At 27.4% G+C, this 27,304-nt stretch overlaps 1 long non-coding RNA gene across 1 annotated transcript in view; it reads right to left on the bottom strand.

Moving 5' to 3' along the window:
• The window catches only part of LOC136090638 (uncharacterized), a 43,769-nt gene extending 20,693 nt beyond the window's left edge, over positions 1–23,076 (bottom strand). Inside the window, exon 1 of the long non-coding RNA XR_010643592.1 lies at positions 22,940–23,076. This is a non-coding gene — a long non-coding RNA (uncharacterized LOC136090638). The remainder of the gene's footprint in view (positions 1–22,939) is intronic.
• Between the last annotated feature and the right edge of the window lie 4,228 nt (positions 23,077–27,304).

Consider the following 27,304-nt stretch of genomic DNA (forward strand, 5'->3'; position numbering starts at 1 on the left):
TGCCCAAAAAAACGCAGTAACACAAAAAACAACCTATGTGCATAAACTGAAAAAAATTATTTTCTATACCGAGAAGCGAACCTCAGTTCCGAAAGCTGAACCTCAGTTCCGAAACCTGATACCTCAGTTCCAAAACCTGAAACGGAATCCGCTCGGCCACGCTAACTTTTTTTTTTTTTTTAATATTTATTTTGCTGTTTAAAAATAAATTATCAACATATATATGCAAGAAAAAAAAAATATGTCCGCAGAAACAAAGAAGACAGTAATATCTTGTCAACAAGCGCCGTTTTTGTATATACAATAAAAAGTAAAAACTGTTCTTTTTTACATTGATCTTTATAAAATAAAGAGTTAAACAGACAGGGGCTCAAAGAAGATGAAAATGACAATACGTCATCGCAATCTTTTCACAGAGCCCCTTTATACATTTTTAATAGAATATAGATATTAATTTAAAAACCCTAATAGGCATAAAACTGCTGCGCTAATCAGTATATCAAAAAAAGATCAAATAAGATAAATAATAAAATAATTAAAATTACTTGGTGATCCTTTTAAGCACAAACAATTCTCAAATTTTAAAAATTTCCTTTTTTATTAGAAACTTAAATGAACTTAATGACTTTGCCATACATTTGAATCCTTTTTGATAACTATTCCATATATTTGGTCCTCGATATGCAATGCTATATTCAGCATATTTATTATAGTTTTGAGGCAGTTTATATGAATTACTAATATTTGCTCTTAGATAATAGTTTTCATTTATGTTTATTTCAAACTTGTTATTAAAGTTTAAAGGATAGAGATTATTATTGAATCAATACATAGAAATTAAATGCTGATAGATATTGATTTCAAAAACATCCATCATTTTCATATCTTTCATTAGTTTGGCGTGTTCACGCTTATTTTTAGAGTAAATGATCCTGCTAGCATGATTTTGTAGACTATAAATTTTTTTAAGTTTTGATGGTTGCGTACTCGTCCATGTTATGTTTGCATAGCTGATGAAGCAATGAATTAGTCCAAAATATATTAGTTTGAGACTTTGGTTATTGATATATGAGCAAACTCGATACAACATACCAATTATATAAGTGATTTTATATAAGTGATTTTAGATCTAACGTTACAAGTTTCACGAAAACTGTGTTTATAAAATAATATTTTTGCATATGCTATACCATTATGTATTATTATGTATTATATATTATATATATAACATTTTGCATGTATTATATACCGTAAGAGTAACTTTTTAAAATTGGTATTATGTTTAGGATAGCAATGTTAATTTATACAATTTTACACGGGGTGAAAAAAAACACATTAAATAGACTGAAAAGTACTAGTTAATTAACTCAAAGAAGCTTAGAAAATTAAAGACATTATATTATTTAAAATTGTTTTGTATTTAGTAAAATTTTTTACCCCCTCCCCTCCTACCTCAATCCTTCCTCTAAAAAAACTAATAATATTTGTTTAGGACAGGGGAGGGACAAAATGGTTGCGTAATTTTGTTTTTAGGGGATTTAATTATTACAATGCGTAACAAAGGGGGAAGGGGGATGGGATCTAAAATGCTAAAAGCTGCGTGATGGACAACCCTTTAACAATAAAATTTCGTTAATTTTTTGTTAGATTAGTACACTCAATAATTAAAAAGAACTTTTAAGTTGATTTATAATGCAACTAATACCACTAGTTGGCGCGGCAATATTTTTTGCAAAAAAACCTCCAACGCGAACGCGAGGAATACTTTTACGTTTGATTCAGTCTAATGTACAGTTAAATATACAGCCTAATATACACTCTAAATTACAGTTAAATAAACAAGGCTTATGGCTTAATTGGTCAAAAAGTAAATTATGTTTTCATGTGGTAATATAATCAAATATAAGTTATATTATTTTGTTCCTGGAAGAATATATATGATTTTACTGATTCTTCGTATTATTTAAATCATTATAAGTCTACAAAAAGATACTCGATAAATCACTATGTTACCTCTTCTCTACACACAGATTTACATTTAAAATTGACTCTTGCATTAATATCCTTTTTTTTTAGCTGGAGATGTTAAAAATTAATATTTGTATTTTGAAATATTGTATTTTTTCTGGTAAAAATGGACATTTATGGTTAAAAATCTATAGCTAAATATTAACCTATCACACAAAGGACCCTTTGTGGATTTTTTATAAATAAAGTAAAAGATAAATATGAATTTATCTCGGATGTTTCAATGAGAATTTTTGACCAATTATCAGAAAGTTGGCAGTCATTTAAATAAAATTATAACTTATTAAATTTGGTTAAAAAAAAACAATTTTTTAATAAAGACTTGATCTTTATTTAGTATGTGAAAATATGAATGTTATAAAAGTTTTTATATATTTATTAATTGACATTTTATTAAAGATTTTATAGTTTTTAAAATATATTTTGTAAAATAATTTTACTTATAATATTTACTTAATAAATTTAAAATTTATTTCACATTAAATTTTTAAGTTAATCAAATTCTAAATTTTTATATATCATTAAAAAGAGCTTCAAAACAGTACTTGAAAGGTAAACAAATTATCAAAATCAAACAATTTTAAGAAAAGTTATATATGTTCTTTGTTATATAAAGTGTTTAAGTACTGAAGTTTTAATATATGGAGTTGTTGAAAAAACGGTGACCAAGTTTAGAATTTTTCTTGCTTTAAATGTCATAGCTGTGTCAATTTTTAGCAAAACTCGTGCAACTTTCAGTATTTAAAAAACGATAAAGAATAAGTATATATAAAATATATATTTAAATGTTGTTTTGGGGCGTTAGACGGCGTCTACAACACCCTCTTATATATTAAAAATCTATATATTTTAAAAAAGGTAAATTTTATTAAGATTTTAAATTTTCATTTGGGTCTTTAAAATATATTCTACCAGGCCATCATGAAATATGATTAAAATACCTTAAGTTGGGTGGGCAGAAGTCTATTTGGCATCAGGTAGAAATAGTTGCGTTCTTCCCCCCAATACCATTGTCAAATCTTTGCATTTTGATATCTAAATGCATACCATTTTGCATAGAAAAAAAGTGAATGTATGGTGTTTAACAAATATGTTTGCTGTTGTAATGCAAAATAAAACAATTCTTTGCCTTCATTTTCGGTTAATATACGGAAGACCTTTAACAAGTGAAATTAAATTAAATAATAATAAAAATTTAAAGACAATAATTTACTAATGATGATCTTCACAAAAATTGTTGGCGCTAAATGGCAGTGGTAAAGATGGCGTGGATGAAGAAGGAACATCTGAAAACTTATTGTAAAATTACAAAACTTGTAACTTCAGTAAAATTACAAAGACCTTATACTAACTTGTCTGTTAGAGTAACTAATAAAATTATAAAGCAAGTTGCTCATAAAATATTTGTTCTACAACAACTAAATTACATGTTATAAGTTATAGTTAAAAGTTATAGCTCTGTTGACAATTTATCATTCTAATCATCTCAGTAAAATAAAAAAATTGTAAAGTCTTTTTTTTTTCTTCTTTAGACGTCGAGCAAACGTTGGTAATGTGAAGACCTTCTTTTGTAATAATTTTAAAATTTATAGTAAGATGATTGTTTTTGATTTTGCTTGTTGCAATTCTGCTGATTGCAGCTCTGATATACTGCCTAGTTCACGAGCCATTTGCTTAACAGTACTACAATGAGGAGTATCAGTAAAAATGACACCAATATATAGTCTTTTTTTCTTATAAGCAATGGAATGTTACCTGTTGGGACGTTTCATGTATGAAGTGAATATGTATTTTGATCTTAAAAACCTTGACGTTTGGGTTAAGGTTATCTGGGTAGTGCCATGATATATAAAATGCCAACGCAAGTGCCATGATATATAATACCATGGCACTTGCGATATATAATACCATGGCACAATACCAACGCAAGTATAGTGAATTTCAAAATAAGTACCACAAATGAATTGACTTGCAAAATTAGTACTGCAAGTGCTATGACTTGCAAAGCTGCTCAGGTGTAAGGCTTTTTATTAAAAGGTTTGCACTGGCTTAATTAAAAAATGAATGTATAAAAATTATTTTTGGTGATAACGAAATGATGGTGAGTTTTTTGGTGACTTGACGACTTACCTGCCTGCAACGATGTTGAAACGACCTCCAACTACTAGCCAATTTAAAATAATTTTTATGGAAGCAGATTCAAGAAGAATTGGTCTTTAATATTTACTAATTATATTACTTACATTGCACAATTTCTTTGAAATATTTTAAGAGATTTTCAATGTCGACTTTTTAGCAAATCTTAAGTTTAAAAAATTAATTAACATTTAGATTTTTAGGTTTTCAATAATTGAATTTCGTTTAGGATTGTAATTATAATAAGTGTCTAATTTTTTGCTACAATTTTTTTGCAAATATCAATTTGATATTATGTTATCTATGTGAGAGTATACTCTTAAGATATTATTAAAACAATGGTAGAAAAGGAGGCTAATGAACCTAGCATGATCCATATGCTTGTTTTCTGATAAATTAAATGTCACTCAAATTTAACGCAAAACGGCTGCACTGATTGAAGGCACTCGCAAAAACTTTCAATATTAATTGGTCTTTTAAAGTTTTAAAGTTATTTTTTCATGGGATCCACTTACTATGACTGTGAGTTTTAAAAACTCGCGCAAACTAGCAATCGTAAGTTTTTTGGCCAATATTAACGCCGTTAGATAATTTTTGGTTAAATTCCAAAAATTTGACTGCTGTGATTTAATTTTTCCAAGGTGATAGTCGTATCTGGTATTTGAACGCAGATTATATTTTTCAGAAAATAATATCAAGAATTTATCTGAAAAATGCATGGTAGAAGATTGTATTTATACATATACATAAAAATTAATGTCTGTAACGTGTTAAGTTTCTCGATATCTTGAACCATCATGCGTTTCATCACTGAGGCCGAGTTTACTAACCTATTTAAACAATTGATTGCTTTACATGCGTAGTTTTGAAGACTTTGCAATTTTAGCAATTTTGTTTTATGGGTGCTGACCCATACAATATTTGCGTACGAAAGCTGACTATGCACAAGACTAAAATAAAGCATATTACGTGATTTACTATCGGGAAAAGGTCTTTACTTATAAAAACCACCTATTACAGAAGACACCTTTGTTTCAAGAAGACTAATATGGTTTCCCCATGACAAATTTTCATCAAAAAGCACTCCCAAAAATTTTGCGTAATATGTAATTTGCGTAACACGTTTAATCTTATTTTTATTACTAAACAGTTTAGGCAGCTTTAACAGAAAATTAATTGATTTTTTTTTTTTACGAAAAAGGGTAAAGCTAGTTTTTTTACAATTTAGAGATAACTTATTTGCTATGAACCAGAGGTTAAAATTTTCTATTTCAATATTCGTAATTTCAAACTAAGTCTTTGCAACAGGATGATTAAAAAATAAATTTGTATTGTCAGCATGCATCATTGTAAATATTTTTTGGGAAACTTTATGCATATCGTTAATATATATTAAAAACAATAATGGACCTAGGATGGAACCCTGAGGAACTCTACACGTAATATCAAGGGCTCCTGACTTTTCAAGTAATACAAATTGCTTTCTGTTAGACAAATACATTTGAATCCACTTACATGTTGAGCCTATTATGCCGTAATATTTTAGCTTGAAAAGTAAAATACTGTGATTAACAGTATCAATGACCTTGGAAAGATCAATGAAAACTCCTAATACCAGTTCATCACTATCAAACAACTGACATATTTGGTCAGGAAGTTTAATAATAGCATGTTCAGTAGAGCAGTTGTTTTAAAATCGAAACTGATTTTTGTATAATAAATCGTTTAATGCAAAGTACTTAATAACTCTATTATAAATTACTCTCTCATATACTTTTAAAAAAACTGAAAGTAAAGAAATAGGTCGGTAGTTAGAAACATGCCTTTTTTTTGAATGGGAATAGTTTTGGCTAATTTAAGTTTGTCAGAGAATATCTAATTTTAAAATAAAGATGATATTAAATAAAATGCTATCTTTAATATAAATAGCTGTATTACTGGAAATACCATTATATCCAAATGACTTGCTGCGTTTAAGTTTAATAATTGCTTTATTAAATTCAAGTTAAGTTATCTTTTCATTATTTTACTAGTGTTGGATTTTTCTCCCAAAAAATTTACTAAATGTTTAATTTGGTTGTGAAATGTTAAAAGCAAGAGAGGGGCTTACTTAAATAAAATATTTGTTAAGTTCTTGACATTCTTGATATTTGCTTCACTCTTTACAATTTTTATTTTACATCCTAACGCAAAAATCTCCAAGTATTTATAAACTAAATAATCTAAATTCAGACTTTGTCAGTGCTAACTTCATGCAGTAAACATGCACTGTAAAAAAAATTAATAAATAAGATATGTTGCCAATTAAATATTTAAGTTTTCTTATTTTTATAACTTTTTTCAAAACTTCATTTATTACTTTTTGATTCAAGAAAATTTTCAAAAGCTCAAAGCTTGTGTCCGTATCCAGAGTTTTTTCCGTAGGAGACAGTTGTACAAAACGAAAAAAATTGTAAACAAGGTTTTTGTAAATATATTTGTTAAGTTTGATGATGCCAACAATTGCAAAGACTGATGAAAAATGCAGAAAATCTGTTTCTGTCATTTGCATGAAAAAGGGTGACCAAGAGCTAACCAAAAACTAGAAATCAAAAATCCTTCAACAAATCCAGAAAGATCTTGATTTCAATAATGAGAGAGTGCCTTCGGCAACTTGCATCTCATGCCGATTTCAGATAAGAAAGCTTTGTGATAGGAAAACAATCGTTGTGCCAAAACGTTACCACTTTGAGACAATTTTAATGAAACATGCAACTCGTTTTTCTAATGTTTGTAAGTGTTTATTCTGCCAAATTGTCAGGCTTAAGGGAAAAGAAAAGCATCTATTCAGCAAATTCCAAGAATCAGAGCCGAAACTCCCACAGCACGCTTCTCAAAGTACTGAAAAACGTTGCACAAAGTGGTATTCAATTTTTGGACATTTGCTTCCTCGCAACTACACTTTAGGAACTCGCCATGAAAATCTGAGGAAAATTGCAGCTGCAGATCCTGTAGGAGCAGCTCAAGTTGAATAAGCAGTTTTCGCTTCTAAAAGTGTCTCTCCTAATGGAACCATCAGACTTAGTCAACCAAAAGAAAAGATATTGTCTATAAGAAGAGTATGCTTTGCTGATATAATATTGTTAATTTCATTTAAAAAAACGTTTGAACTTGTCAATCAATTATTTTAATAGAGCAGCTAATAGGGAGAGGCAAAAATAAAGTAAATTAAAAATACTCCTTTAATATTCTTAATTGGTTCTAATTTATTCTACTTAAAAAAAATATTCTTATTAAATTTGGTTCTAAATTAAATTCTCAAATCTGTATATAGTTTAATCACTTGATTGATTTTGAACTTTCTATTTTTTTTGTTTAGGTCCATCATCAGGTCAGAACTCTTTAAAGAACCACTTACAACAGAAAGTATGGTTCAAATACAGCAGAATACTGGACTGTCCAACAATGGAATTGGAAAACTTGGCTCAGCTGTGAATCAAATTAGTCCTATAAGATTAGTGGAGCCAAGTTTCCCTCTAAAGCTTGCTCAAACTGGCCAAAAGCTTTATGATTAGTTTATTGTCAACAGCATGACTCTGGCAGAAAAGAAGAAGGAATCATGTCAGGTGGTTCATTGCCAAAGTCTCAGCAGACTAAGTGAAGACTTTAAATTAGCTCGAAAAACAAGAGAATCTGCAATTTTGAAGTTGGGAATTGATGGAGGAGGCTCCTTTCTGAAAGTAAGCTTCACTCACATTGATTTGGAGAAACATGAAACGCCACCAAACAGCCAAGTTCAGAAAACTATCAAACTGATGTCTTAACCCTCAACCAAAGCAACAAGTGTAAAGCAACAAATCCTGATAGCACTTGCAGAAAACACTTCAGAGAGCTACCATACCGTGAAGGCTATTTTGAATCTCATTCAAGTTCAAAAAGAATATAAGAAGGATTCTCTCATCATTTCTTTCGATCTCAAGCTGGCAAGCATTTTATGCGGAGTACAGTCTTACAGCAGCAAGCATCCATGTTGTTGGTGTGATGCCTCATCACCAAATCTCCAAAACTCTGGCCACCTGATAACTTTTGGTGAGATCAGAAGACAACATTCCGAATTCATCAGCAGGAGAAGATTTGGGAAAATTAAAGTACTTCAAAAATGTTGTTCACTTACTAATACTCGAATTTCCTGACGACTAGCTCGTCCTTTGTGATTTTTAGCCCAATGCCAAGGAATGCTCCTCATCACTTCACATTCCCATCCAGTCTTTTCATGGTGGTCGTTTCAATGGGATTGACTGCATGAAGCTCTTGAGAGGTGTGAATAAACTCCAACTGCTTTCAGTAAAGTAAAATTTTGCTCAAGCTTTTAGCTTTATTCAAACACTTACGCTATTCAAGGATGTTATGACTTCTTGCTTTGCCAAGAATTCGGACCCTGACTACGAATCGAAGATTGGATAATTCCTAAATTACATTAAACTTTCGATTTTATTTACCTCGAAAGCGCATGCAAAATTTTTCCATGTACTTGAGTTTATCAAGAAGAAAAGATTTAAATTGTGTCTCTTCAGTAAGCAGGCAACAGAAGCCTTGCACTCGAACTTCAAGATTCATTGGGATAGGTACAAACAAGATTCTTCCCACCCTGATTATACCAAGCATTTTCTGAAATGTGTAACTGAATATAACAGCAAGAAAATCTAAACTCTGCACTAAAAAGATTTTTTACATAATTTGTTTTAGAAAAAAAAGGTTTGAAACATTAGCTTTCCCACGTGTCTTTCCTTGAAGAGTATTCTAATCAATTACCAGAAAGAAAATTGTTATATATCTTGAAGGTGAAGTCTTGTAGAAAATAAATGAATAAAAATAAAAAGTCCCTACTTTTACAGATCTAGATATCACGTTTTATAAAAATTTCACGAAAACAAATATTTTGGTCATGAAAGCTATCCATACCGAATATAAAAAGAACACTTTTGGATAAAAATTTAAATGTCAAATAAGTCCGTTGGATTTTAATGCAGGATTTTAAAATTACTCATTTTGTGCTACAATTAGTATACACAATTAGCAGCTAAAAGGATTTTCATAAGGTATTTCATTGACATCCCTAAACCTACAAACCGTGGTAAGCAACTATGCTTCTTTTCTTCTTTTCCTGTTAGATGGTTTATAACAGCCCAAGTCCTTTTAATATCGAATTTATGCTTATTAAGCTGATAAGAAAAATACCTTGTTTTCGCTTCTTTTATATTATGTTAAGAAAAGTTTTTATAATTTTTGTAGATTTTTTCATCATCTTTGGTTTTGATTTCAAAAATTTTACGTAAAGTTTTTGTTTTTTTTCAGATGGTTTAATTAATGTTTTTAACATCCATGGATTCTTATATCTTTTGTTTTTTATTTCTGTAGTTAATTTTGGACAAATAATATCGAAGATATTTTGATATGAAGTTGAGAAATTATTAAACGCAATATTAGGATCAGTTGATGAATAAACGTTATCCCATCGTTCTATTTGCAGTTTTTTTTTTAAATTTATTCAGGTATTTTTATTTATAATAATAATTGTTTAAAATAAGTATATTCATTATTTTTCTGTAAGTCACGAAGCATTTTTATTGTCAATATTAGATAGTACTTCGCGTGCTATATGGAAAACTGGAAAATGATCAGAAAAGTTTGCAATAAAAAGGTCTGATTCAAACTTAGCATTTAGGGAACCGTTTATTAAAATATTGTCAATCACAGAAGACGAGTGGTTAATAATGCGTGTGGGGTTAAACATCCTGTTTATTACATTAAATTCAAATAGTAAATTGAAAACGTTTTTTTTGTTTGCAAATTTTTTTAAACATAAGGCGTCCATATTTGTATCTCCCGCGAAGCAAACATGCTTGTTTTAATTACTCATTCAAGACATAAAATTTCTGAAGATGTTAAGGAAGTTGACTTGTTTACCACATGGTGGTCGATACAATGAGGAGATTAAAAACGATTTACCAGTAGTATTTAACACTTCGATGCACAAAGTTTCGATATGTTTATTTGTTTTTAAATATGTGCTGTAAAATTTTAAATTCAAATTCATCAAGAATGTATACTGCAACGTCACTTCCTTTGCTGATTACGCGTGGTTGACTTATCATTTTGTATGAATCTACATTATTTAGGGAACTTTTGGACATGGGCAAATTTGCATCTTCCCAAGTTTCTGATATACATATTACGTCAAAAAGATAGTTTAAAGAATAATAAAATGTTTAAATGAATTAAAATTTTTGCTGATTGACCGAATATTTATACTTAAAATGTATAAATCTTTGTTAAGTTTTTCTCTCAAAATCTTCTGGTTTATAATACTAATTAATTAAGCAGTTAATATCTATTTGAGTCATAAAATTATAATCATTTTTTTACATTTCAAAATTTCAAAAAGGGGTAATATTAATTTTGTTAAATTAGCTTCATTGTTGTGCATTGTTTTAGATATATTCATTATTAATATAATCTATGATAAAAACCTTAATTTAGTAATTAATAAAACTATTAAAACGTAAATAAGTAAATTACTTGCTTTCGACGTTCTCGTTCTCATTTTTCTTTCATAGGGTATTCACTCATGGTAGTACTTGCGTAAGGTTTCTTGCAATTTTTTGAAAATAAAGCAATCGACATTGCGCTTCATTCAAATCCACCGTTAGAAATAAAATCGTTTATCAGGTACGTAGATGATAGCCACGCAAGATTTACAAATAAAGATAATACCATCCGTTCTCAACAAATATTAAACAGTCAACATCATGCCATCAAATACACAATTGAATGGAAGATGAAAACAAAAGATTGACTTTTTTAGACATCCAAATAACCAATAATTGAAAAGGTAATTATGATTTTAACATACGTAAAAAAAAAGCAACAACATATATTCAGATTAAGCCCAATTTAACCCACGATCCAAAAATCTAAGAGGGAATATTTAAAGGATTTATTCATAGAGCTTTATCAATTTGAATTTGCTCCGAAAAATTTTTAAACAAAGAAATCGATTTCCTAATAAATGTGTTTGCTGAAAATGGATACGATAAGAAAAAACTACAAGACCTTGCAAATATTGCTGTAAAAAAACGACCCTCAAATAAGGAAATAATTTTATCTAACAACGAAGCAACCATGCCAACTATATCACTACCGTGGATCCCAATATCATCACCAAAACTTCGAAAAATCTTTAGGAAAGCAGGTTACAGGGCAGTCTTTAAATCTAGTGCAAATCTTAAATCTTTGCTAACTTCACGCAACGAAACAAAACTACCATCAAATAGCCATCCCGGAGTATACCTAATAGAATGCGAGTGTGAACAAAAATACATCGGCGAAACAAAAATGAAAATAGCAACAAGAACAAAAAAACTCCAAAAAAATGTTTTTGAAGATAAACTAGAACAATCTGCAATTGGGCATCATAAAATTGAATGTTCATGTAGTATAAAATGGGATCAAGGAAAGACGTTAAAAGTAGAACCCAAAAAATTTGAAAGAAGAGTTCGAGAGGCAATTGAAATTCAGTTCAACAAATGCGGACCAAAAAATGAAGGTATGTATTTAGATGATTGTCAATATGTAAAAACGCAACTCTGGACGCCATATTTTTTATACCTACGTAATATTAAAGAAGCCCAATTAAAGCGAAATTTAAAAAAGTGACGTTACCGTTTGTTTGTATTTTAATTTAATTAATAATTTGTAATTAAAGCTGAAGATGCTAGTATCAATAATCAAGCGACAATTTCTTAGATAAAATAAAAAAAATAGTATTGAGAGAATTCGTATCTATTGATATTCATATATTAAATTTATATATATACATATATATATATATATATATATATATATATATATATATATATATATATATATATATATATATATATATATATATATATATATATATGTAAATTATGCTAGTGTATTTTACAAAGAGAGTGCTCAATGTTCTTAAAGAACAGAGCAATAATAAATTAGTAAAAAACACTTATCTAACTTTTATCTTCTACTTTATGTTTTACCATTGCTGGATCATCAGGAAGAGTTACTAAATCTAAAAACAAATTCAATTTATAGAAAAAAATATTTTTCAGGAAGTTATAAATTATTATAAAAACAACTCAAAAAAATTAGAAAAGATATTATAAAAGTTTTTAAAAATATTGGCTTCCAAATTGAAATAAATATAAATTTAAAAATAGTTAATTTTCTTGATGTCACATTTAACCTCTCAGAAAGTTCCTATAAGCCCTACAAAAAACCTAATGACGAATTATTGTATATTAATGTGAATTTGAACCATCCCCCTCAAATTCTAAAACAAATTCCAATTTCAATTAACAATAGGCTAAACAAAAACTCTTCTAATGAAAATATTTTAAACTCCTCTAAACGCGTTTATGAAGATGCCCTTAAAGAAAGTGGCTTTCGAAATTTCGAGCTAAAACTTGAAAAGAAAATTGCAAAAAAGCGTAATAGAAATAGAAACATAATTTGGTTCAACCCCCTGAACAGCAAAAATGTAATTTACAAGTGCATTGTTTCCTCACAAAATAACCCTGATAAACAATATATTGGCTTATCCGAGGGGGAATGGAAAAAACGTTATGCCAACCACAAACAATCGTTTAAACACAAAAAATATTCAAAAGAGACTACGCTGTCAAAATATATTTGGGATTTAAAAGAAAAAAAACTTTAATTTACAATGGTCTATTTTAAAATCTGCCCCTGCCTATAATAACATTTCCAAACAATGTATGCTATGTTTGCAAGAAAAATTTGAAATAATTACTCATTTCAATCAAGAAAATTTATTAAATAAAAAATCTGAATTAATTTCTAAATGTAGGCACCAAATTAAACTATTCCCGTTCCATAGAAAATTATTTAATAATTACTTTCTGTAACTTCCCGTTAACAAAAAAATATATAGTAATTAAAATTTTTTTTATAATAATTTATAACTTCCTGAAAAATATTTTTTTCTATAAATTGAATTTTTTTTGAGATTTAGTAACTCTTCCTGATGATCCAGCAATCGTGAAACTTAAAGTAGAAGATAAAAGTTAGATAAGTGTTTTTTACTTATATATATATATATATATATATATATATATATATATATATATATATATATATATATATATATATATATATATATATATATTAGGGTGGGTCAAATTTTGGTTGCCTCATGCAGACAATAGTAAATTGATGCTCGCCCATCAACTGATCAAGAAAATTGCTGTTTTAATTTTTAGTACCATGTCGTGGGGTCACAACTTTAAACAAAATATTGTAAAATATTTACGATAGTACAATATTATGTTTTGTGATTATTTGTGATTCTGAATGGCTAATTAATGACTTGTATGTATTGAAACCTAAAGGTAGTAATAGTTAATGTTAGTTTAGATACCATTTGTTTTGTAGATGTTGAAAATTTGGTTCTAATTTGTGTTGCAACTTGGCAGTAGCAAGTTAGATATGGCTAGCTGTAACACAAGAAGTACAAGTCGACATTCAGTGTATGGTTTTGCGAAAGAACTGAAAAAAAATATGACATTTTCAGTGCATATTGTTTCCACCAGACACAGCAGTACCAATCTGTTAATGACATTGTAAGAATTGTTGCGACAGACTTGATTGAGATCTATAACACAGCTAGCATACCTACGATTGCGTTTGATAGCGTAATTGAAAAGGTGAAACAGCTAACCGACAAAGGGGGTAATGGAAAAGGTGAAACAGCAAACTGAAAAAGGGCATGATCTACAAAAATATCCTGATGCAAAGCGAACTTCTGAGACATATCAAAAGATATTGTCAAGTTTCAGCATTTTGTTTAACATTTGTCCATTTAAATGCGTTAGTGATTGAATTACAAATAGAGCAGATTGTAAATGTCCAGTCGACAGAAAGATTCCTCTTAATGAGTGAAATTTCATGGTTGACCAGAACTCTACCAGAAAAATGGTGATTGGAAATATCAATCCAGTGGTGACAGGTAAACTGCAGAAGTCAGAAGAAAGAAAAAGGAAAGCGGCAATGTTCCTAGAGAAAACGAAATTGAAAACCGTTGAATGCAGTTCTACTTGTAAAGATTTTGATAATGTTGATATAGAAAAGAGTTCAGAAAGTCAAGACACTGGTGGTAGCTACATAGACGATTCAGATATAACAGAAGATGAGACCAGTGATAGTGATGGCAGCAGATGTGCACAAAACAGAAATCATTATCCAGAACTGTGTAAAGCTATTAATTGCTCTAAAAGTAGCAATCGAGATGCCTTTTTAATTGTGAAATTTGCCTTGAAAGACCCCGAAATTCTTTTCCCTAAAAATGCTATACATCGCAGCAAACTACGCCGTCAAAGATCTACATATCGGATGAAGTCAGTTGTGAGTCATGCAGAGGAATATCAAGAAATTGTTTGTCTTCGTTTTGATGGTAAGATTGATGTTACTCTTACACGTGTAGGATCGACTCAACGTAAGTTAGACATTATGCTTTGGTTTCATTCCCAAACTGAAACTGTCGAACATGTTGTTCCAGCATCAGGCAGATCTGACGACATCTCAAAAAATTTTTTATCGGTTGTTAGAAGTACTAAATCAAAAACAACTTTAAGAGCACTCGTTTGCAATGGAACCAATGTTAATGTAGAAAAAGTAATGGTATAATCCGAAAAATTGAACAATATCTACAAAGACCACTTCAATGGTTAGTTTGTATGCTGCGTACAAATGAATCGCCTTTGAGAAAACTAATAGAAGTTAATGATGGGAAATCTACTGGTCCAAAAACTTCCAAAGGATAATTAGCAGGCGTGATGGAATTTGATCCTCAACATAAACCTATAATTGTTTTCTCTCCTGTATCAGGTTACGTTGCTGAGATTGATGAGACCCTAATAAGGGACCTGAGTACAGATCAGTTGTACCTGCTTAAAATACGTCTGTTAATTCAACGTGGTTACAAAGCCAGTAACAATTATATTGACTACTTGCAAACTGCTCAACCTGGTGCAGTCAGTCATGCCAGATGGCTAACTAAAGCCAACCGTTTGTTGAGGTTGTATGTTTGCGAACAATGTCCTTCCCATATTCCTTCATATTCCATATTCCCTTCGACAAATTGTTTCATTCATACTGAACTTCTATGCATCGTCATGGTTTCATCTCAAATCTCATCTGACATGTCAAGATGGTGCCAAGAATTTCATCTTCATGTTGTCGCTTTACCAGAAACTTGACAAGCCTGATCAGAAGATCGTTGCAACAGTATTGCAAAACAACAGCTACTTTTGCCATCCGGAAAACATCTTGGTGGTAGCTGTTGGTGATGATGATAGTTTTCAAAATTCGCCTGTGAAAAAATTTTGCATGCTTGTAGTGAACATTCCGATGATAGAATTCGTTGTTTTGACAAAATCTTGATCAAAATTAACTTCACGCGCAGGTCATACATAGACATTATCATTTGGAACAAGGCCATCTTTGCTTCACCTCCACTTCTGGATGATAAGACACTTATACTTAACATTTGTATGCTTGATATTTGTAATGCATGCCATGTTGGTTACTTGCTTTATTTTCTTACGAAAATGTGGAATTAGAGGCGAAAACCTATATCCGAGAAAGGCTCGAAAGTGCGATAATTTGCAGAATAAGTTGCTAGAAAACGATGATGTATATTATAAGAGAATTTTTTGTGTAATAATGACTTTCAAAAAAAGCACTGATTTCCATTTGTCTCAGACCCTGATTGGAAAATTTGTTATCCTTTGCCCCACCCTAATATATATAAATATATATATATATATATATATATATATATATATATATATATATATATATATATATATATATATATATATATATATATATATATATATATATATATATATATATATATATATAAAGATTATTTAAATATTCACACATTTAAACTTACATATCAACAAATAACAATCTTAATTATTGCCTAATGTTAAATATAATATATATATATATATATATATATATATATATATATATATATATATATATACATATATATATACATATACATATATATATATATAAATATATATATATATATATATATATATATATATATATATATATATATATATATATATATATATATATATATGTTTGTTTTTTTTTTTTTTTGTTATTCACCTCCTCAAGGCCAATAAAGCCACTACAGATGAGGAGGCTACTTAATAGTGGTTATAACCCTCTCTCAACTCTATAACTCCGAAACACAAACCTTGACGAACAAGGCCGCTGCGCGGAGAAACAAGTTGAGCGCGGTACTACCAGGGACGTGGTGGGGATTGAACTCGGACCCTCTCGCTTATCAAACGAGCGCTATACCACTACACCACTACCGCATAATATATATATATATATATATATATATATATATATATATATATATGTATATATATATATATATATATATATATATATATATATATAATATATACATATATATATATATATATATATATATATATATATATATATATATATATATATATATATATATATACACATATATATATATATAGATATTTTTTAATATGAGGATGCAGTATTTGTATATATTTTTTGTCTTCTTTGTGTCTATATGTTCTTTTGTTTCAACATAGCGCAAAATTTTTTTGGGTAAGTTTTTTTTCAAAAGTTTTTTGCGGTACCTTTCAAATCAAGTTTAACCACGTTAGAGTAGCCCTTAGAATAACAATTTTTAATCTGAATCTTTCACGTTCTTGCATTTGGAAAGAAATGAAGTGCTTTTGGTTTGAGTCACTTTTTTGTTATTCTTGTTATTAGAATGATTTTAAATTTATACCGTCAAAGTGTTACTGATTTTAGTAAGTTGAATATTCAGTTTTATTTTTAGTTAGAGTTTTGTTTATGTATTTAACATTAAACATTATTCAGACTGTAATTTGTTAATAGGTAAGTTTATATGTGTGTAAAATTCAGTAAACATATTTTGCTTCTCTGTACTTATATGTATATTTCTTCTTAGATAAATAAAAAAATTTCTGTTAGAAGTAGTCAGAAAGAAAAAAAAGATAACGCTTCTCCATTTTTCTCTGTTTAAAGTGTTGTGTATCATTTTAAAGGTATTTGACTTAGATATATATATATATATATATATATATATATATATATATATATATATCTATCTTCTATATATATATATAAATATATATATATATATATATAAATATATATATATATATATATATATATATATATATATATATATATATATATATATCTATCTTCTATATATATATATATCTATATATCTATATATATATATATATATATATATATATATATATATATATATATATATATATATATATATATATATATGTATATATATGTAAAATTATATATATATATATATATATATATATATATATATATATATATATATATATATATATATATATATATTAGCTCATCATGCTGGGTGAGTAAAAAAAATCAATTGCTTTTACTTAGCGCTTTTAGACTAATTGCTCAGCTTTACATGAATACATTTTTTTATCGATATTGCTCAAATTTGTATTCACGTAAAGCGCGACAATTAGTTCAAAATTGTTGAGTAAAAGCACTTGCTTTTATCATTAACCTGACCGATACAAAAATTAATAAAAAGTTTCAATGAAAGCTTTTAATATTTAAGACAAGCATAAAGCAAAATATATTGCGGACATTTTTTGCTAAATATTTTCTGCATTAGATTAAATTTGGATTGGATGAATGCAGAAATAAGTATATGCTGATATACGTTAACTATAAAGTAACTCGATATATTCGTTTATTGTGTTTTTTTTTTAATTATATATTTTTAAAGTATTTTCAAACTGTAATTATTATTAACTATAGGAGTCGAATACAGGGATAAGTCTTATCCGGAACCCTTGCGGGTATATTGTTCAACTTATAATTTTTCCGGACATCCAAAACAATTTTTATGCAAACAAGTTTAGGTATAACTTTTTTGATATATTTGTTTTTTTTTACACATCATTCTTATAAATATAAAAAAAGTTAAAAAACAACTTAGCTAAAAGCAAAATTAAGGGAGATAATATATACTGGATATTTTACCAAAACAATTTTCTGCAATTTAAAAATAAGACCTGGATGATCTATCCATAAAAATCAAGTCATATTTTAACATATGATTTGCACATTCAATATTCGAACATTGCAAAATAAAAGGTTAACTGTATCTTTAATGAAGCCAAAAATTATGTTTAACTACGAAGCCTAGAAAAATAAAAGTGAGCAGAATTAAAAAAGTTTATAAATTTTCTATATTTCATTCGAGAAAATAAATAAAAATTAAATTGTAATTAATGAATAATATAAACTAATAACCCGTATTACGGGTTGCTTACTGCTAGTATATATATACATATATATATATATATATATATATATATATATATATATATATATATATATATATATATATATATATAACCATATAAAAAAAATATATATAAATATATGTATAATTATTTATTCAACATGGCAGCTTAACGATTGCAGCCTAGTTGAGCATATGTCTTAAAATAAGTTTTAATAATGGTAGTATCAAAAGATACAGCTCAAGCAATTAATACTGCTGTAAAAGTACTTAGAAAGGAGTTAATCGAACGCATTATTAAAGTCGAGAAGGAAAATGAAAGATTAAATACCGAAAATAAAAGTTTAAAAAAACAGTTAGCTGAACAATGCAATCAAAATAACAACAAACCACTCTTTAGTACTCTTATCAAGAAAAGAAGAAAAGGAGCACCCCCTATCAGTGATTCAGAAACGAGATTATTAAGTGCAGTTTCAGCTGAAGAATAAGAAAAAGTCAAAAGAGAAAAAATTGTACTAGTGTTTGGATTAAAGGAATCGAAACGAAAAAAGTAAGGATGAAATTAAAGAAGAAGATGATGAAAGTATTGGAGAAGTATTTGATGCTAATGGGTGAGAAAAATCCTGTATTTTCAAACATTTCAGGTTAAATAGTAGTAAATAAAAATAGACTATGACTACGAATTATTGAAGTAGTTAATTCATCATACCAAAAACAAGTTTAAAGTGTTGCTTAAGATTTAAATAAAGTGGAGGCATGTAAAAATAAAGTATTTGTCAATCTGGACCCAACGCATAGACAAAGCGCTAGTCTTAAACTGCTACGTATCTTCCATCAGGAATCCTTCCCGGCAGCATGATAAAGATAAGCATGATAAAGCTAGAGAGTGTCCAACAAAGAGCTTCTAGAATTAAAAGTTTAAAAAGATACAGATATGAAAAGAAACTGAACAAGTTGGATTTACAATCGTTGGAGAACAGAAGAAGAAGGGGTGATTTAACACAAATATTTAAAAGGGTACGAGTTATGAAAAATTGAAACCACTTATTCAGCACTTTTTAAAAATTAAATAATATTAAATGTAATAATATAATATAGACAGGCAAGGTGACAGCGACTAAAGTAAGTTTTATCATTTAGGTTTTATTTGAGTACGAATGTTGCATTAGCAATTTTATTTTTAGTAATTTTATCTCAATTTTTATTTTTAGACAGACAAATAGGAATCAGTAAGGACTTAGATTTTGTAGATTTAAGAGCTTCCTTTAGATCATTGAATATGTTTTATATATTTTAATAAATTTTATCAGTTAGATGTGGTATCATCAGCTGGTGCATCAGCAAATAGTAATGTCTTTTATTTTATTTTTATTTTATTTTAAAAAGAATCAATAAATATTGTTAATTTAAACATAATCATTGGGATTAAAAAAAAATTATTTTATATTTTTAATTTAGTTATAACTTCAGTTGCATCAGCCACACCAGGTAACTTAGCACATTTATTTTGATGCGGTAGTGGTGTAGTGGTAAAAGCGCTCGCTTTGTAAGCGAGAGGTTCGGAGTTCGACTCCCATCACGTCCCTGGAAGTACCGCGCTCAACTTAGTTTCTCCGCGCAGCGGCTTTGCTCGGGAAGGTTCGTGTTTCGGAGTTAAAGAGTTGAGAGAGGGTTACACCACGAATAACAACTAAAAAAAAAAATAAAAAGCACAAATAAATGAGTAGCCTCCTCGACTGTAGTGGTTCCCCTCGGGCCTTGGGAGGTGAGTAATCTATAAAAAAAAACAAAAAAAAAACTTGAATTACATTTGTTACTTTCATTTCCAAGCAATAAATATTGTTTATTTCATCATTATTGTTAGGATTATATAAATAAGCTTTTTAATTTCATAATTTATTTTAGTTGCTTCTGGATCAACTTTAAGTAATGGAAACTCATTAACTCATTTTTTATTATAGATAAATGTAGTTAAAAAATTGTAAGTTGGAAATTTTTGAAGATTTGAGAGCAGTAAACTTTTTTTTAAAAGATTCTTTCTATTTTTGGATTAAATCCACTATTACTATGTTTGTTCAATTTTTATATAAAGTACTTTAATAATTTTGTCATTTTGAGGTTTGTTAATTTTCTGTTTTTTGTTTAATAAGAAAACAAGTAATAAATATCTTTTGATATAGCTTCGTCGACTTCATTATCCGGTAACTGAATAATTTTCTTTTGGTAGTTTTTCACTTGGGTAAAACACTTTCAAAACATTATAATAGCGTACCAATTTTTTAAATAGCAATAAAGTATTAAGTAAGTTTGATTTTATTATTTAGATTTCCTTTTTTACTTTTTATTAAAAAATAAACAACACTAAAATTGTTTTTCTTATTTTATATCTAAAGCAACAGCTTGAAAAGCAAGGATATGTTGTATATATAAATAAAGATATGTATCTTTAATTGTTGGTTTTATATAAATATATTTAATTGTTAATATATTTAATATAAATATGTATACATATATATATATATATATATATATATATATATATATATATATATATATATATATATATATATATATATATATATATATATAAATATATATATATATATATATATATATATAAATTTATATATATATATATATATATATAAATATATATATATATATATGTATATACATATATATATATATATATATATATATATATGTATATATATATATATATAATATATATATATATATATATATATATATATATATATATATATATATATACATATATATATATATATATATATATATATATATATATATATATATATATATATATATATATATATATATATATATATATACATATATATATATATATATATATATATATATATATATATATATATATATATATATATATATACATATATATATATATATATATATATATATATATTAAAGATAAGACTAGATTGTTTAAAAATTAGCCCAATAATATTTAAAATCTTTAATTGTTGGTTAAGTTTCTTTTTTAATTCTTTAAGTTCTGCTTCTAAGGCGAGTTGGTATTTTAGGGGTACTGTTCTTAATTTAGATTTTAATTTAGGTTAAATTTATTACAAAGTCTTCACAACATTTTGTTTTTACTTTTTTTTAATTTTTTCTTACTTATGTAAATGTATTTATGTTATGTACTTATATACATATACTTATGTAAAAAAATTCAAATGTTCATATATTTACAAATTTTTTCCATCTTGATGAGCTGTCAAATGGCAAAGATGAAATTTCATTGAAAATGTCTTTTGTACGTGTTTTTATTTATCTTTTAGCATGCAGGAAGAGTATTTAGATCTTTTTTTTTTTTTTTGTTAAGATAAAACACCAAACGGTAAATATAAGTTCTCAATTGCTATAACACTTGCTTGATTATAAGTAATAAATTTTCTTAGTTAGAATTTTTCTCCATCATTTAAAATTAAAATGATAAAATTCAGTTAGAAAAATATATTCATTTTTATTTTTATTTTTAAAACCTACGTATTATGATTATAAAACCAATTGGCAAAAGAAGTCCCATTTTTGACCCATTGGTCATTTCAGAAGTGGACTCAGTGTGGGGGCGTCTGACCACCCATCATTTAGATGGGGTGGCTAATACCCCTCATATAGGGATCGAAGTTCCGGCGCAATTATTAAAAACTTTCATGTCTTCAATTTAAAAAAAATGTTTTTTGTAGACATGAAAGTTTTTGTGTGTATATATATATATATATACATATATTTGTTTTTTGTAAATAAATTTTGTTTTCTATTTTGTGTTCAGTGTGTGCGTATATATATATATACATATATATATATATATATATATATATATATATATATATATATACATATATATATATATATATATATATATATATATATATATATATATTTATATATATATATATATTTATATATATATATATATATATATATATATTTAAATATATATATATATATATATATATATACATAAATTTTTTTTTGTAAATAATTTTTGCTCTTCTTCAACAGTAAGTGTAGGGATGATTTGGCTAATTTGAGTACCTTCAGCGGAAATTAGTATATTTTCATATATAATTATGCTGAATCTAAAGTGCGAATAATCAATATTAGGGATCCCTATTTATGATTAACTTAGATATTTGGACACTCGGAATGTTTTCTTAAAAACACAGAGGTTTTAAAAAAGTAGCAAAAATGCTCATATTAACCACACCACTTGGTAATATGAGCACTTTAAATTAGCTCAAATAAATAACATAATTAAAATTAAAAAATACCAACCTGTTAATAAGAAAATATTTTATTTTATTAAAAACATTATCTAATTTTTGGCATAAATTTAAATTTAAAAAAAGGAGCCTAATATCTCCTTCTTCTGTTTTTTAAATATATTTTGCGTTGCTTAAGTTAAGGACAATCCCTTACTGTTATATATTTAATGTCTGTTGTCTGGCCTTTTATAGTTATATGTATACAGAAAACATGTCTGTTATTATTTACTGTAATGTGATCCAACAATTGTCTCAAGCTGTTTGCTAATGCTTTGCGTAATTGTTGTGATGTTATTGATGTTATGTTTTGTGTTGATTGACAGCTTGGCTTACCTTTCCTTTGGTGTCTATCGTTAAAAATGATTACAGGTAGTTTCACTAACTGTTTTTAATCATTCACTATAAGCCAACATAACATTTATATTACTACAAATCAATTTTTATATCTCATATTAATTTATTTTTATCTTTAGCGTTATAAAAAATTTTGCTCTTTGAATGAGATTAGTTAAATGACTTGGCTTTTCATTAAAAGATATTGATTTCAAAATTGAACACTATCGTCAAAATGCTTTAGGTTAAGTTGTTTATAAAAATCCGGTTACTATTTTGTTGCTAATTTAAATTTTAATAATTTATTTTTCTATAACTTCCTACTAATATTGAATCACGTAATTTTTAAATATATGTTTATTCATAGTCCCTATCGGTAATAATTATTTTTAATTATTTTAATATGGTTTTCTTTACGATAGGCTATGCTAGGCTCCTCGGTCCAGTAGATGGCGGCTGATATAACTGATTTTAAAAAGTCTAAATTCCCAAATTTACTTATTGTAGCAGAAAAGTACTTACAATTGGTGTGTGTTCTGCCATCATAAGTTTTAATGATGGTATTAATTGAATTAGAATTGTTTTTATTATTTTAATATTCCAAGTAAAAGTTTATTTTGAAAAGATTAATTTCTTGCAAACAATCATCTAATATTTTAAAACACAGGGAAAAGTAAAAAGTCTAAGAAAAGGGTTTATATTTAAAAAAAGACATTAAAAAATACGAACCCTGTAGTTCTGGATCCCTTAAGTTAGCTCTGTTTTGCTTTATGTTAATAAAAATTATCTGACTTTTAAAAATGTGTTTTCACAGAACGTATTTTTTGTTGTTTTGTTTATACAGTTTAGAAAATGTCTTTACTAATACTTAATAAAAATTCTTGAAATTTTGCACAAATGATCGTTACGAATATAGCTACAAAATGATCCTCATCGAAGATTCTCGCTTAATCAGATTCATGCTTATGAAATGTTGAATAGGCAAGTGAAACTGTGAAAAACACGAATTTTTCTGAAAATGGCCATATTTTTTCAAGTTTTGATAGTTTGAACGTGAAAGTGGCACAGATTGTAGTTTACGTTGTTATAAAACAACTTTGGAAATTTCAAAGTTTAACAGTCAACCGTCAACAGTCTTTTAACAGTCAACTGTCAACAATAATCGTGCAAACGGTTTAGTCCATTTTTGGGACCAACTTTTTATTAGGATTGAAAAGAAAAACATTTTTATTTTATTTTTTCTTTATTCGACCGATATTTGTTATTTATGTTAAATATATTTGTAATAAATGTGTTTTAAGAAAAAATTTGTCCAATTTTTATATAAAAGTACCTTAAAAACTTGAACTGAGTTCTTGTCAAAATGTTGAGTTAGTCTAATAGCAGAAAGAGTATTAGGATAAGCTTTTTTTTGCCTCTTTATTTGGCTAACACCAGTTGTATCGAAAAAATTAAAATAGCAGTCGTTAATGTGTATTAGAGGTTGTTCCTTAACCATGGGACTCCAAAAGGTAAGTTCTTTCTTTTTCCTTTTTTTTGTATCTCGAGACTTTCTTCACAAATACGGTACATAGTATGTGTAGCCCACTTTTTGTCTTGGTCACCAAGAATAAAATCAAAATATAATTTACATGCTTGTTTTAAAAAATAAGTAATGTTTAGTCTTGATCGAAAAAGTCTATAGCAACCACGGATATAACAGAATTAGTTGATCATACTTGCACTCAAGTTGATTTGAAAAAGCCCTAAAAATCTTAAAAACTATTTAAAAAACCAATTACATGATAACTTCCCCTATAACATTTTTTACATTACGTTACGTAACGTATTGTAACGTAAACGAGATTCGTTACGTTACGTGCAAAATGTCCGTTATTTTTACGTAACCGAGACGTAATATTTTACGTAACAATACATAACATAGTAACGTAACGTTACGTGCAAAATGTCCGTTATTTTTACGTAACCGAGACGTAATATTTTACGTAACAATACATAACATAGTAACGTAACGTTACGTGCAAAAATGTAATTTTTAGGTAACCGAAATTTTAAGTTTAACGTATTAATACGTAACATTTAGACCTAATAAGGTGTGATCATGGTCAATACGGCGACTTTCAATTTGCGACAATTTGAATTATTGTATGCGATTGCATAAGTTATTAATGGTTTACATTTACGTCACAGCTAACAATTATAGCCGAAACAGTTCAGACTAAACAACAGATACCTTCGGCTACATCGTAAGTGGTCAACAGATACTTTTATAACAATAGCAGTCACACTAAAACTTGAAACAACAACCATCAATACTAATAAAAATTCTTACATTACATGATCGTAACAAAAACTTACTGCAATTCACTTATTATTATATACAGATTGCAAGATATTGTCGAAATTGACATTATAAACACATTTTTGATTGTGGGGTAATAAAAGCAAAACAAATGTTGCACTTGTTAAATAAATATAAATTAATAAGTTTTTATTTATATAAAACGTTAAAACGTATTTAGATTTATGATATTTTAATTAACATTAATAATAAGTCGTTTATGAGTTTTATATATATATATATATATATATATATATATATATATATATATATATATATATATATATATATACGGACCCGTAACGTGAAATTTTTTAGAAAAAAGGCAGATTATAATAGTAAATATAAATTTTTCTTAAGTTTATATTTAAAAAATGTTTGAAATAAAGAGAATTTGCAAATAAAGGGGGATCGATCGCACCTGATTACCCTCCTCCCTCCTTCTCATATATATTTCAAATTTCATATAAAATTTATTGATGACGATCAGAAAAAAGCATTTAATTCAGAAGTTTATTTTAACGAAAAAAATAATTAACATAGTAATAATATAATCAATGTACATTTTGCCGCTAATTACTGGCTATGGTAAACGAAATATCATCGTTGCAAATATTTTCAAAGGCGTTACTGTCAGAATTCTCATTAACAATAGATTCAGGTGCAATACTAGTCTTCTTTGGTGCCCGACTAGGTATGCCTATTAGTCTGGCTTCTGCCTTGATTACTGCGCGTTTTGCATGCATTGGCATTCGTTTTAATTGATCCCCGAGCGCCTCTGCCATCTTATGAACGTTAATGCGTTTTTGCGATTAGCTGCAGAGAATCTTTAAAATATGAAAATAAAATCTACATCTTTAAAAGAATAGAATCAATAAAAAAAACATTTATCCAATTATATAATTATTGAAATCACATTAACACAACAGTAAACTTTTTTTGACAAAATAAATAAATTTAGCGGCAAAACACCTCGAAAAATGCCCCAAATTGTCCTTAAATTATTTGACTTTGGGCGCAAGGTAAATCTCAATATTTTGTAGAAAAAATTTTTTTAATGTGATTATAATGGTCCAATTTCTTTTTTAGATTATTGTATATTCTGGTTTTTTCGTATTTGTTGTTTAAAGTAAAATAAAGTTTCGCAAAATTTAGTCAAAAAAACAAAACTTTATTGCGTATTTGCCCGTAGTTAATTTTTTCCTAAATCTTTTTTTTTAACTTAAACAACATTTATGAAAAACCGGAATTTATAACAATCTAAAAAAAATTTGGGTCATTATCACATAAGAAAATTTGTTTTCAGAAAATATTGAGATTTACCTTGCACTCAAAGCCAAGTAATTTGGAAACATTTTAGCGCATTTTCCGGGGTTTTTTGTTACTTGAGCACAAGGTAAATGTCAATTTTTTTAGAATTTTTTTTTTGTAATCGTATTTTTTTCATATTTGCTCTATATTTAGTTTCTTGTGTATTTTCGTTTTATAATAAAAAAATTTTTGAACACCCCTTTTGTCTAGTTTAAAAGCCAAAAAATTCAAGCATAATTTTAACTATCATTGCTAATTGTATATGTATAAATGTATTTCTAATTAGGAGTCGTTCATTAAGTACGTACGCTTTTATTTCAACCCTTCTTCCCCTCCCCCTTTTTACTACCCTTCACCTCAATAAAAGAACCTATGCTTTCAACGTACCTA

This window comes from Hydra vulgaris, chromosome 14, assembly GCF_038396675.1.
Source record: "Hydra vulgaris chromosome 14, alternate assembly HydraT2T_AEP".
Lineage (NCBI taxonomy): Eukaryota > Metazoa > Cnidaria > Hydrozoa > Anthoathecata > Hydridae > Hydra > Hydra vulgaris.